We start from the raw sequence: 15409 nt of genomic DNA, 5'->3' as shown, positions 1-15409 counted from the left end.
GTGTTTTAGGAACAATCCTATTGCAGCCTTGCTCTTCATCAATGATCTTTCAAATCTGTGAAATAACTTTCAGGACAAAAGCACCCTTCTAATTCAAACCTCACGCTGTGATTCATTAGTGTTTTTATTAAAAGATTTATGCCATATTTTGAAATAATTATCAACTCAGATCAAATTTGAATATTTCTAACATTTTATCTTTACCTTAGTTATGTGAGATGTTTGACGTTTTGAGGGAGGCTGTAACAGACACTTTTATGAAATGCCTCATTGATTCACTTTAGAAATAAGAGAGTCACTGAGATTGGGGTGTTTTTCTGTTTGGTTTGGGAAGTATCCAAGGTGAACTCAAAACTCCTCCCTTTGATGTCAAGGAGAGTTTTTTTTTTTAACTATGTGGGATTATGGTTCATAGACACCTTTGTCACATATGTACGAACTGTACACCTGACACATACTATAACACGCAAGAGATGTGTTTAAGAGTTAAAGTGAGGCAGGATCCATTCAGTGAAAGTCTTGAGCTGACGCCACTCATATTTCTTCATAAAACAGAAAAGGCAAAGATATCCAGAAATGTGTAAGCTTGTTCAAGTGTGACTGATGAGAGTCTGACCTACGAGTATGTCAAAGCATGTGCGTCAGTCTGATGCTTAGTGGGCGTGATAAAATGTTGGTCTGTGTACTACAGAGTATCTGCAGCATTTTCAGTGCATCAAGCACACACAAACCGCTGCATCTTTTTCATTCCTCCAACTCTGCAGAGACTAACTCTTATTTCTTCTTCAGTTTTTGCACTTTCTTTGAGTCAGTGCGATGCAAATCTGCTGTAGTAATGTTAATAAGTTCATCACCGACTCCATGATTTCAATTTCACAATTACTACCCACAGTGAGGTACCCACCTGTGAAGTTTTCAGACTGAATGAAGTGAAATAGGAACCTACTTTTAAAGTATCAAATTGATCTCATTACCAGCAGAGGTTGGAAGTAACAAAGAACAAACTACTGCAAGTTACTGCACTGAAGAATAATTTTCAGGTATCTGTACTTTTCTCAAGCTTTCTGGCAATATTTGCTTTACCAGCTTCAGTTTAAGACAAATATCTGCAATTTCTACTATTTTACATCTTTATGAGACACTTGTTGTTTTTGTTTTCACAAATTTGATTGGAAAAATAGATTATTTTTTCTTTTGCATTTTTGTGCTCTTTCCCGAAATCAAGGTCAGTCTTAACCTGCATGGTAGGACAGTACCGTTTAGAAATGGCTATCCCTTGGTTGATTGATTGACACACGACAAAAGTAATAAGGTTTGATAGCAGATTAGAGGGAGACTCAAACATATGACAACAACTGGGGACTCCGTATTCAAGATTTCCAACCGGCAAAACTAAGAAAAAACATAATCAGGACTCAGACTTCCTGGTTGGTAACTCAGGTAAGGTTTGTCAAATCTGCTTTCTACATTTTCATCGGGATCAGGATATTTAATGATTAAGATGCTGGAATTGTCCTTCTATCAGTTACTTTAATAACTAAAGTACATTTCACAGCATAAACATAAGTATGTATTCTTCTGTTTGACTTAAGTAACGTCTGATTAAGGTCGGTTTCTATCTTTTGGTGCAGAACTGTTCGATGGAGGGTTTTTGGCTAACCATGAGCTGCAAATGTAGTCTGCTGAAAGATGCTTCGGTCCAAATAGGTCAAATAATGGAGTGCCATCAAAATTTCATTCTCCTTCTTGTCTGCTTAAATTGAATTATTTGTGAAAGCATATCTAACAATGAACTGATCCTGGGAGGTTGGAGGCGGCGTATGTCTCGTTCGGAGCCCCACATCATCATAGACTTGGCAGATGCCCTCTGCCTTCAGGCCAACAACACAATGTTGCTCTCAATCACTTACTAACTGTTCCAAAGAGGACGCCCCTGTCATTGGAGTAAAACATTACTATTTTACTTTCTAGAAATCATAGATACTCAGTCTCAGCCGGGTAAAAGAACCCCTGTCACGCCGGTCCAGTATAGTGACACTTTGCGTGGAACATTCAGGGTCTTAAAATATTAGATTTTATACCTCATCTAAATATAACAGTAACAGTTAAAAACAAAAAGATAAAAAAAACAAAGGCTTCACACTACAGCTGAACCCTTGTCTCAGATCAACCCTCAGAATGCTGGTTTATAAAGCATGTGATTGGCTGCGGGTTCATGCTACGAAACATATTCTTGGTTTCAAGAAACTGAAAATGGCAGCGACTTACTTAAGCAACCAGGTTAAAGAAACATGTAAGAATTGCGTAAATTAAGTTGTACGCAGTGGTGTAGTCTACGCTGAACGCAGGTATACGGCGTATACCCACCTCTTTTTTGGGGGGATTTCCGTATACCCACCTAAAATGCTCAGTATACCCACCTAAAATGCTCCGTATACCCACTTAAAATTCGTTTTTCAATATTTAGAATAGCAAAGCCACGTTTCATCAACTATATATATATCTATGGTTTCCATTGTGACCAACCAATCAGACGCGGTTTTTATGTCTCGCTGTCAGCCAAAACAAAAATCTAGCATGGGGTGCGTACATAGGTGCTTAGTGGCTAAGGAAAGGACTTTGTAAAGTCGAGGCTTCTACGAAAACTCATTGTACGTCTGGAATGGGCTGATAAGATATGTTCTCCATGTTCTCACCATTCTGATCGGATTATGGAATTATCATCTCATCATCTCAACCCGAGAGTTTGCATTTCCAGGGCACACTTTTCCATGGCTGTTGACAGGTATGGTAGTGATTTATTAACACGTTGTCTAACTTTCGTGAACATATATTATTATGATGATGATCATTATTATTTGAAAAGCCTTAATGTGTGATGAAAACATGCCAGTGAATTTCGCTAGGTAGCCGACCGCGAGCTGCCAGGTTAAACAAAGCCTAATGCCACTCATACGCTGCATGCAGACCATCCCTTGCAGTACTGCTGAATGTGAACGGGGCTTCAGCCTTATGAACAACATATGTACAGACAAGAGATCTACACTGTTGCTGTCAAATGTTAGTAACTTGATGATGATCAGCGTCAATGGGCCTCCTTTCACACTTTTTGAACCAAGGCAGTATGTCACAACATGGCTAACAAGCCACCGCTCTGCTGCACATCCAAGGAGACGATTCACACCTCAAACACCAGAGTATAAGAACATCTGGAAAGCTCTGTAGGGCTGGAGGATTAACAAACTGACTGTTGAGGCTTTTCCTCCTTTCTTTAAAGCAATAAGTCTGTTTAGTTTAAGTTTACATTTTAAGTGTTCTGCATAATTGTTAATCATTTTACTTTTTCATTTATGAAATAAATTGACATGTCGAAGACACACAACCTGTCTCAAGATGTGATGGTGTTCTGCTGCTTTAAAACAATCACTCTGTTAGGCCTCGCTCTATGAGGGATGAGTACAAAGATTAAGTGCCACAGGGAGTCCCATTGCCACTGAGATACACAGCACACAGTCCACACAATCAAAGTGAGTTTATGCTGTCCCTCATGCATGCAAGGGGCAGGTAAGTGCAAAGCTGCGACCCCACAAACATGTTTGTCCCTTAACACGTTAAGACAGCATTATAAATGTGCTGTTACCAGAATGGCAATGACCAAGTCGTAGTGCATTATTAAAAGCCCTGTGTTATGTCATAGTATTGTAGTACTATGGTACTTAACTTTTCAATGACTATTACAGCGCGCCACTGGAGGTACGGCGTGCATTAAGGGGCTACTATTGGTCCCGAGTCCCGACCCCTAGTTTGGTACCACGGGCCTATTACTGGCCAACTATACAGTATACCCACCTCAAAAAGGTAGACTACACCACTGGTTGTACGTCGTAGGGATGTTAACCGATGACCGTATGACCAATGGTTGACCGAATCAACGTCGTCCGGTTAGAATTTTTCTGCTGTCGGTTTAAAAAAAACAAAAAATAAAAACCCTCACTATATCTTTAGAAATGTTATGTGAGCATGAGCCATCTCACGATGGAAGAACAACCGTAGCAGAGCTCACGTAGCGCCCTCCTCAGAGGTCCTCTCTTACACCGGTTGCTATGACAACTTGTACGCCGTACATGACGGGTCCTGTCTGCGCAGTTAAAAAAAAAAATCGCCACTATTAACCTAAATAAAGCCAATGTGAAGCACGTTACCCATTATGTGGAAAGTTAGAACATATAGGCCTAATAAACTTTTATTGTTATTAAAAATTAAACTAGACAAATGTTGCAAATATATAACAGACAAATTGATAAAAAATTAATCTATGTGATAGGCTAGGGCCTATTTGGCGCGAGCTTAGAATGCTCAGAACGTTAACAAAAAGTACAAAGCTGACGTATTAGCAGAGCAAGAGACAACCATGAAAACAATGAAAGGGAAAAGCGCAGTGTGGGAACACTTCACTAAAATCAACGAAAGCGATGTCAAATGTTCGCTATGTGACACCACGTTGAAGTACAGCAGCAGCACATCAACGATGTTATACCATCTAAAAATGCGCCATCCTCAAGCCTCAACCAGCGGTGAGCGGAGAACAAGCCAACCAACGGTGTTAGCTATGCTAGGAGCTAGCATGACGACAGGAACTTATTGCAAAGGATTTTGTGCAGCATAGGCTACGCCACAGAGGCTGTTGGCATTCGGTAAGTTTTTTTTTTTAACGAAGTCATTGGTTAACCTACTTTCCTGTAACACCGGCAAATGCACCGTTCTCTGTTTGTGACTTTGTAACGTGGGCTTTTAACAGCCCGAGTTCGGTGCCGCGTTTGATTCGTGTTTAAAAAGTACCGTGACTGGAAGGGCGCCGTTGCGCGTAATGTGTGGCTGTGCGTGTCTGCGCAGGCACAGCAATTATTTTTCTACCCAAAACCCTTATTCCTCCACAAGTACGCCTAGAACTAGTGGTCAATGATTGGGGAAAATGTATAATACCAAGGGCACGAACTAACATTGATTGTGTGATGGGAGCCTAACCATTCTAAAATGGGGGCATAACTTGTTCCACGAGGCAGAGAAAGACGCGCGACAGGACACAGATATCATAAATGGCACTTATAGAATTTTCGGTGACCGACTTTAATCGACTAATGAGGCTCAGTGGTCGTTCAAGACTTTTTTTAAATTTCAACATCCCTAGTACGTCCTTCAAAGTCAGTGTCAGAATACTAAAAGAAGGAGTTTCTTTTAAACCTGTCATTCATTGCTCGAGTGGAGCTTTAACAACAATGCCGAGAATGCATGCCAGCGGAAGCTGTTCGAGAGGCTGTTTTTCTAACAATTTCATGTTTTGGTCCTCTAGATTTTAACTGCAATAAAACATGATTTGTAAAGGAAAGAGTAGGTAAATTTAAGAAAAAGGAGGGAAACTATTTTGTAACAGTTGTGAAGTTAGTGCTCCTCAGGAATTTTTAACAGCAGATAGTAGTCAGAATCTTCCCCTTTTTTTCTATGTATTATTTTATTTAATATGTAAGTTGTGAACACACACCTAGATCGTTGAGAAACAAGGTACTTTCTGCGCCTCTGCTTCAACTTTCAACCAAGTTCTATGTTCGAGAAGTGCTTCATCTTTTACATAATCCTGCCTAAAAACAAACAGACGAGCTGCAAAGATCTCAAACCTTCTTGTTATTCTTAATTCAGAAAAAAAAATTTGCACTATATTTACGTGGTTAATGCGTTTTTTGAAAACCCTCATAGGAGCTGGAAAAACATTTCCAAATCAGTTTCACTGTATATGGTTGAGGTGTCTAGTTTCATGTCTTCTTCCTCAAAGTTTTGTCTCAAGTTAATGGTCGCTACTTTCATTCACCCCAAATCAGTTAATGGGAACTAGCCAGATAGGTTTTCTCTATGTTACCCATTACAGTGTGACGGTGAACAAGAATAAAAATGAGTGTCTTTTATTCAGCCTTTTACAGAATTAAAGATTGTTCGACTTCTAGTTTCTAGTTGGCTGAGATTAACTGCTCAATAATTTCATGTTGTCTTATGATTTTCTAAATATAACAATACACTCAACTGAAATGTTTCTTAAAGTCAGCAAATATTTTTGCGGCAATGACATAAGAGACGCAGACTAAATAGTGAAAACAAATAGTGGCAAACGGCACAGAGATGGTACGGTGGGGGTAAGAGACCGCCAGCGCTTTGACAGCCTTGGATTTTTAGCATGCCTTGCATACCTCACATTCTTTGTCTACAATCATTTCAGCTTTTGAACTTTATCATCACTCTGCTCTAAATCTTAAAACAAACCTTGACTTGTCAGAGTATTTAACAGCTTGAAAGAACAAACACTGCTGAGTCGAGCTCCGGTTGTAGCTCCACTTGGCCAGTTAACTGGACCACTGTCCTTGTCCCAGTATAAATGCACCAGTAGCGAAATCGAATTATTTACCCACGTTTGTCAGACACCACAGCGCTGTGGACTGTGAGAAAAAGTGTTCAAGACATTCTGCCCTTTTTGAGTTTCTCTGTGGGCAAATATTGTACACATATGCACAGATGTTGTCTTTAGGTTACTTGAATAAAATAAGGATTTTTTTTAGAGCAGAGTGAAAGCCTGGAAATGCTTTAGGGGACTGCGAGTTGACATGTAGTCCCAATGGACTGATTCTCAATCACAATTTTTTAAGCATTTAGCTATCTAACAGAATAAACAGAAACATGCATGTTCATCGTGGATCTGTAAGGCAGCATTCTGGGGGAGAAAATGGTGCAGCTCTCAATATAGCTGATTTTGGATTAATTAATTTATTCAGGCAAGCTTCAAACTTCACCGGTTCCCTCTGATGTTCACTTGACAGGAAAAATCCTTGACCTCAAAAGAACCTTCTGTGGCTTAGGTTTGAAGCAGACATGCTCTCAAATTTTCTATAGCCCGGGGATGTCACGAAGCAATTCCTGCCTGACATCCACACCTCCTACCAGTAACAACCTATGTAATGCCCTCTGTCGGAATGGTTACAGAAACAACAGAACTGAGGTACATTTACAGCTATCTAATGGCGCTTTTCCACCAGCTCGCTTTGGCTCGGCGCGCTATTGCGTGTTTCCACTAGCACGCCATACCTGCAATAGGGATGATTTTCCGTATCACCTCAGCCCTGGTTCCAAGCGGGTCGAAGCGTTAATAAAACGTGACGTCAGCCGACTGCCTTCCACTGATTGGGCGATGAGTGTCGTCACTGGAAGCGTCATAACGCGGATAATAAAAGCTAGCGTTAGCAACCGTTAGCTTACCTCCAAACGTCGTCTTTTTGAAGTTCGTAACAAAACTCCGGTACTTTTCAATACTGTTTTGTCTGGCGGCCAGGAGTCTTCTCTGGCTCTCTTCTCTTGCCTTCTGAGCAACAAAAAGCCACAGGGTGAGCAGCAACATGTGCAGCCGTGTTACGACGACCCCTACCCACGTCGAGGAGGCACGAAGTACCGGTATACTCGTTTGTAATGGAAACACAACCAAACCGAGCCGTGCCGAGCTAGTGGAAAAGCGCCATAAGGTACATAATAGGCCACTTAATTGGACCATCCTCCAGTTTACATGCACAGAAGGGGAACTGAGTTATCGACTTAAGTATGTCGAACGCCACGATGCTGTGGACAGTGTGGGAAAACATTCAAGTCATTCTGTTGTCTCTAATGTTCTCTGTGGGAGATCATCATTCATGTACATATAGCCAAAATAACTGCACAGATGTTTTCTTTAAGTCACTTGAACGATAATTTTGTCAGATGAAGCTGCAGTTATAAAATCAAGATTTTATTAGAGCAGAACAGCAGTTTGGAAATGCTTCAAGCGACCTCAAGTTGAAGCATATTCTAAATGGGCTGATTTTCAATCTGATGTGTTTAACCATCTGACAAAAGAAACACAAAAAATATGTGAGTGAGAGCAGCTTTATTGTGAATTTTGCTGTGTTAATAAAAACTTACATGCAGATTTGACTATTTTTACAAAAAGTCATTTGGACCATCTGTGGAGTGCACTGGCTCATCGGAGTCTTGTATACACGCAAGAGTGATTTGATCCCAATCACATTATCTGGGTGTGTTAGTCCGGGTTTGGGAAACTTGATTTCTTATAATTACGGTCAGTCTAACGTATTTTAAAAGCTTTGGCTGGACGAACACGATCATTTTCTTTTTCGTAGTTTTTATTTAAACATGCGCAGAGTGAAAAACAAAGAAGAACTAAAGCATGGCATTGTACTAATTTGGGTTTGAACACCCACTTAGCTCACAAACACATCTGCTTACTTCAAACAAATATCCACCAAAGCATACCTCCAAGCTGAAATTTCACAACAGTAAATTCCCCTGCTTTGATTTGATATCTACAGTTTAGTACAGCCCAACAAATCCAAACTAAAAAAAAAAAACACGTATACAGATCTGTCATCTATCTTGTGATTGTATAGATCAATAGTATATTATAGTACCTTGTTAATCAAAGTGACCAAAACAATTCAGTGGGCTTATGTGTCACGGGTGACAAAATCTGCATCAGTTATGAGACTCGTTTACGCCAGATTTCCATTAATTTGTTATTCGTCTTTCAGTGCATCAGGCAACAACTTCAGTAATATTGAGAGTAACAAAGTGTTTCTTTTACTGTTATTATCTCCGTAGGTTTCCATAAGTGTCCAAGCATGCAAAATAGAAGGTTTTGTACAGCTGACTCAAAACCTAAGTTAGTGTTAAATATTCTGACGACCCTTCTGATTATCCTGTGTTTGTGTGTAGAAGTCGTATATCATAAACCCCAAAATAGAACCCTTTTCCGGAAATATGCAGCATCCGCATGTTTGAGACAAATTAGCTGGTCGATCCAAACAAACACAGACACAAACCTGTTAGTTTCTGCTTGTATGACTAACCTCACACATTAAAAAAAATCCCTACTTAAAAACACACATGCACACCACACGCACACCCATTTGCATGCATGACCCCAAAAACAAAGGGTGCACACACATATAAATCAGCCGATCAATCGGTGAAAACAAGGATGAATGAAGAGGAAGTATAGCTGAGTCGTCACATTCCACATGTACACTCCAAGACTATGCTCATAGTGGACACAAACACATCAGAAAGTTGCTCTCGAGCAACTCCCAAAGAATGGCAAGCATAGTCTTACAAACACTTTGCTGTAATGCTGAGAGGGTTGGTAAAGTTACTCATTAACTCTGTCTAAGCAAAAAACAATTTATATCACTGCAAAATAAACGTTCAATATTTAACGGTAAGATAAATGATTAGTTTAGAGAATGCCTAAGGCTTTGAGAAAATGATTGATGGAATTCTGTATCTTTGATGGCTTTTTCTGACAGCGTGCGGATCGAACCGTGAAGCTGTACTGAAAAGAGACGCATCACTGAAGAATTCCTTACTCTGAACATCAGCTCTTACATAATAACTCATAAATACAGGTGAATGATTGCACAGCTTTCCCTAACCTTCACTACATACTAAGACAAAAACTCTAGCGAGACACTTCCATAACACTCGTGAACAAAACCATACGTGAGCTAGTACAAAGTCACACACAGGCCCTGCTCAAGTTCTGCTGGCAGTGTGTCGGGGTGAATGTTTTTAACCAAAACTGACATTTCAGATAATCCCCGGAGGGTCAACCCAGCCTGGACTCTGCATTTCCTGACAAGTGACCTTTCACCTTATGGCAACTTCCAACCACATGATCAAAACCATCCCCAGTGGCCCAAAGGTCGCCGGCTCCCCTCTGGTCTCACACAGAAAAGTGTGTGAAAATAAAAAAAGGATAACCTCTTTCAAACAAACATTTTCAGGACATGACTGTTGAGGATTTTATTGCCCCTCGCTGTTTTGTGTGAAAGGTACCGAGAACTTTGGTGTTGCCTCTTTGAGCTAGCATGGTGGTACACGTCGCACAAGACACAGACGGTGTTGCGTTACACGTCACGCCTCCGATTCCTGTGTGGCAGCAACTGAGAGCAAACACCAGGGCAGCATTAACCCAGACCTCTTTTATCAGTCTGGACAAGTCAAGATGAGCAACGGGGTCTGATAAGTAATATTTTGCTACAATCTGTGTGTTGAAGGGGCTATTGAGGCAGAGACAAACACCTAAACATTTAGTCGAACCAATTAAGCATTAAAGCAAATCAACTTCAAAACAGAAGCAGGGAAGGATCCCCTAAGGCTCTCTGTGAGAGTCATCATACTTTGTTCTCTCATTTTTCACTTTCATCTTCCTGCTCGCAACAGTCAGAAAACAAACAACTCCAGCACTAAAAATAGACTTTAACTTGATTTTTCTTTCCACAAACTTGGCCCTCCATGTGTTTGGCTTTACCCGACTCGTGCTCTAACTTTAAACTCCTCCTTTCTTGCCAAGCCTTACATCTCACAGCACCTCTTACAACCCATCTTTATTAGCTTGTTTGTCTTGGTCTCTCCTTTTTCATCTATCTGCTTTTCGCTTGAACTTTCTTTCACCACTCAATCTCTTTTTTCTGTACACCCGCGCCCCCCTCCAACCCTCTAACCCTCCAGCTTTCTCCCTGGTCGTTGGCGGGTCTTGAGAACGGGGCTCGACAATAGCAGAAGCCTCCATATTTGGACAGGCTGATGGAACCAAGGGATGAGGCTCCCACACGATCCTTTCTCAAATATCCTCCCTCCCATCCTTCCTCCCTTCTCTCTTTTGTGCCATCATTTCAGCCCTGGGAGTTCCTCACGCTCTCTGTCTCCTTTGTCCTTTACTCTTTTTTCACCTGCCTCCTATATCTTTTTTTTTTTCTTAAAAACCCTGTGTGGATTTATTTAAGAATCTATGGGGAGACTGGTGGGTCAGTGAGTGCAAGTCCATGGCTCAAACTTCAGACCTTTGTCACATCAACCCCAAGTGTACAGCAGAAAATTAACAAAGGTTACAACAGGAAGGAGTTCAATGCAGCTTACACATTTACCTACACCTCTTTTTCATCATTCACCCTGTTCAACAATGATCAATATTCTACCTCAGTCGGTCCCACACGTGTGTGGTTCTGTGGCATGTAGAGCAGTGGGTTGAAAGGAACAGTGACGCACTCCGACTGCCACTGCGTCACTCTGATAAACACACAGACATGCACAGACACACACAGCTGGTAAAAGTCTTTTTCGCGTCGCAGTTCGCAGTCTCTGGGTTTCTCCCGAGGAGGCTGCTGCTCAGCGGGAGAGGACAATCCTCGGGGAAGAAATGACCAACCTTGGTCTTGCTTCAAAGGGAAAGCTGATGACAATTTGGGTCACGCCTGTCTGTGCAATGTCACAAACTCACTCTAGTGGTCTAACAGTGTATTTTAGTAGGCTGACAGTATGTGGGGGTGAAACAGAGCCTAAAACATATACAGCAAGGAGAAAGATATTCATCATCCTTGTAAGGCCGTATCTTTGTAGAACGTATTTTAGTGCAAATGTACATTGATTACAGTCTCATTTGAGTCATGCATTTTTTGTTCTGCTGTATGCTGGAGATTCATTATTCCCTTATTATTCACACAAAGATACACACACACACACACAAACACACACACACCTCCCTCGCTGCCCAGAGTTAGACTGTGGGAAATCCTTGGGAAGGGGTCATGACCAGAAAATATGCTCCCTCTTCTCCCTGTCCCTCTTCTCTTCTTCACTCTGATGTCACACAGCTCTCTCTTTCCACAGACCACCAAGGAACAGCATTTACCATGCGAGTTGGCAAAATCCGAAAACAACTCCTCCTCGCCCTGAAAGTCCCGATCGATGATGAATAAATGTCCGATTTTCAACCGTAACAGAAAATCAATCAATGTGCTGCATGTTGAGATGACGTGATATGATTGGTTCAGCCCTGATTTTAAACCCGTCGCACTTGTGATGATGTTTCCACATGTTCACGTTGTGATGTGATGAGTCAGTGGGGGTAACTGTTGAGTAAGACGAACATGTCTTACTGGAGAAAACTTGCGTGGTGGGTGCCTCTACGTGTCCCTCAGGTGAGAAGTTGCTGCCTCAAATCCCATTCTTTGCAATACTTTCCTCAGTTTGTTCGCTTTTCTACTCCCACCTATTTTCCCACTTTGCTTCCATGCGCTAATGGTTACGGTTAAGAGCTAAAAGTACAGGGTTAGGGTTAGAATCAACATACAGTCTTTTACTCGCTGGTTGCAGTTTCCATTATATGAGCATTAGCAATTTAGCACAAAATAAATGCCAAAGAAAACGTTGTCATCTTGCAATTTCTAAGCCTGGATTTGAATCTAACATGTACTGGAGATGTGGACAAATGTTCATATTTTACAATTTCTGGTGAGACTGGGCTGTCATACACATGTTATTGAATCAGTGGTGCTGAAAGCAGCAAAACGTATTAACATGCCATGGCCAAGATGTTTCAATTTCCTGTTAGTCATTGTGACTGAGTGCAGCTGGCAGCTTTTTTTGTGTGGATATATGTTCACAAAAAAAAGAAAAATATTTGTTTTGACAGCACTTACCGAATTGAGTGATACACGACACAATGGGAGAGTCTAAGAGAGCTCAAATCAGATGTGATAAAAAGAATTGTAATATTTACCCAGGTCAGGAATGTCCATTGCAACCATTTCTAAACAACACCAACAGAATTTACAATCAGCAGTTTTACATCTACAAGAAAATGTGAGTTTTTAGAACAAGCCTGGAAGAAGATCCAAACTGTCACTTTCAGTTGAGAGGTCACCTTTTGGGAATTGGATGGTCAGGAACAACTCAGAGGCACCAAGGCACCAGTCGGTGCCCCTCAACCCCCTTGATCAACTTTAAAGGAGACAGATTGGTGCATTCTAATACTAGGAAACCATTTAACACCAGCAGCAACAACACCTCTAACTTGTCAGACACAAAGTTCTTTCCACATCCACATACTGGTAAAAAGTACTTTATCAAATTGTTCATTGAATGCAGTAGCACGCTTATGTATTTGTTGAAATGTCCTTGTGGTCTTGTTTGTGTGAGACTAATTAAGATAACTTTAAAAACTGTATTAAAAACATGGACAATGCAATTGTCCCATACTATGTACAGGCTAATCATGGCCCTGCAGCATCAATGGCATTTTGGGGAATTGAAAAGAATCTCACCTTCCTCCAGAGGTGGTGATATCATTATTAAACCTTTGCTTTGTAGAGAGGCTTAATGGATCCACACTTTACATACAGTAGAGCCCTTTGGCATCAACAAAGACTTGAATTTTTCATGTTTTCTTTGATTTTATACATAACAGATGTTCACTATTCTGCTTCTTTGAGAGAGGTTGGATTTTCTGTGCTATTGACCTTTCACTTTTATTGTCTGGTATGGTATGTCCGTGTGTGGCAACCATTTTTAGATGTCTGCACTTTATCTTTGTGCCTTTTTTCTTTTCTCTTTGATGGCACAACAAGTGTGTTAGGTGGATATTCAATGTATGAATCCCCACCCTTGTTTTGGCTATCCAAGGGTATAGTTGTTATGAGGTTCAAATCCAATCCAATGACCTGTGTGAGATTGACTATAATTGCCTGCCTTCATTCTGTATCTACTTTGACGTTGATGAACACACAGTAGAGTCGAAACATTAGTCTGTTTGCACTATTAAACTGCATTAGAATCAGTGAGCCCCAGCCTTCTTTTTTCCTTTGTATTTAAAAATTTGTATTTTTAAATTTGGACTTTAAATGAATGGTATCCGAGGGATAATTAGATCTGAATATAGCAATCCATAGCAGGTTAAAATGTAACTTATTATTGAAGCAATATCACATCATCAACGTGATGGAATACCATTTTTTCAGGGCTTTTGTGCCTTTAATGGATAGGAAAGTTCAGAGAGACAGGAAGCAGGGAGCCGAGAGAGGGAGAATGACACGCAGCACAGGGCTGTCCGATACGGGACTTGAACCGGGGCGAGCTGCAGTGAGGACTGTAGCCTCTTGTACATGGGGTGCCTGCTCAACCCACTACGCCACAAACCACCCCTATTTTATTATTTATTTTATTATTGCAAAAGTCTGTTGCTCACAGGCTTTTATTTTGTAAAAGTCTGTTTCTGTCTGCTGCGGAACCGGAAAAGAAAGTAATTGGCGGATCCACCAAACATGGAGAAGGGTACGGAACTTTTACTCTGTCATTTTCATTTTAAAGTTCTTCCAGACGGCGGAGTCGACAGAACCAGTCATCTGTAAACACTGCCAAGTTGAATTGTCTCATCACCGTAGTAGTTCCAGTCTAAAATATCACTTAAAGGCAAAACACACAATTGAAAACCGGCAAGTCATTCAACGGAAACAGACAGTGGAGCGAGGCTTCTACAGAAAAACTACATAAAAATGCTGATGTTAAAAGTGTGTTTGCACAACAAATGTTATGGTACTTTCATTTATATGGTAGTATATTTAAAATAAAACTAAATGCTAAAACATAAAGCTATACACTACTTTTGAATTCATTTTTTGGATTTTGCGTACAAATGCGATTAATCGTGATTAATCGGGATTAATCGGGGAAATCATGTGTTTAATTAGATTAAAAATTTTAATCGTTGCCCAGCCCTAAATACCAAAAATCCATTTCATTCATCTGGATAATGAGTAGATTTCCATCAAAAACAGAAAGAGACTTTGCCTTCAGATGAACTGACTACTCAGTGCCTTCTCTCATGCATAGTCACCACCCAAAGGCCCATTCTGTGTCACAATAAAAAGGATTCGGTCCAAGTTTCAATTTTCCCAATGCTTTAGTTTATGACCTTATAACTGTGGATTAATGACTTAACCATTAAGTGTGTGTCAGCTCCTCTGAGACGCTGTGACCTGAGATTACCCATGAAACCCTTTTCTCTGCATGTTTGCACAGACATTTACGTGTGATCACGCATCTGCCCATCTCAACAAGACAATAAAAGCAATGTGTGCACAGGGAGCAAGAAATGCATATGTAGGAGGAAAAAACATACCTCGACCTAACAACTGTTTAAACAGTGACAGTTAACGTGCCTGAATTGAGTGATTAAAAGCCTTTTCAAATGCCATAAATGGACATCAAATGCATAAAATGGACATACTAACTGAATATTTAGTATGTTGACACCTCTATCCAAAGCCTTGTCTAGTGAAGCGCCAGTCGAACATTTGAAAAAGTATTTAATCTTAAAGCGTCATCCATTCATCGCTTTTTCCTTAACGTGTTGAATTTGCGATGTCAAATCTCACCCTGACATTTCCCCCAACACAGACTATAAAGCCTGTTTCTATGTCTTATGAGCACCTCAGCTATAAACGAGTGCAGAGGAAGTTCATGGATTTTTCAACAGGCTTGAGGCCAT

General features: G+C 40.6%; 1 protein-coding gene across 1 annotated transcript in view; it reads right to left on the bottom strand.

Moving 5' to 3' along the window:
* Positions 1-15409, bottom strand: part of LOC142378866 (adenylate cyclase 9) — a 45846-nt gene that overhangs the window by 16855 nt on the left and 13582 nt on the right. The gene's annotated exons all lie outside the window — the stretch shown is intronic.

Source organism: Odontesthes bonariensis, chromosome 4 (genome assembly GCF_027942865.1).
Source record: "Odontesthes bonariensis isolate fOdoBon6 chromosome 4, fOdoBon6.hap1, whole genome shotgun sequence".
NCBI classification, from domain to species: domain Eukaryota; kingdom Metazoa; phylum Chordata; class Actinopteri; order Atheriniformes; family Atherinopsidae; genus Odontesthes; species Odontesthes bonariensis.
Note: the sequence above shows the minus strand (reverse complement) of the source record. Positions and strands in the feature narration are given on the sequence as shown.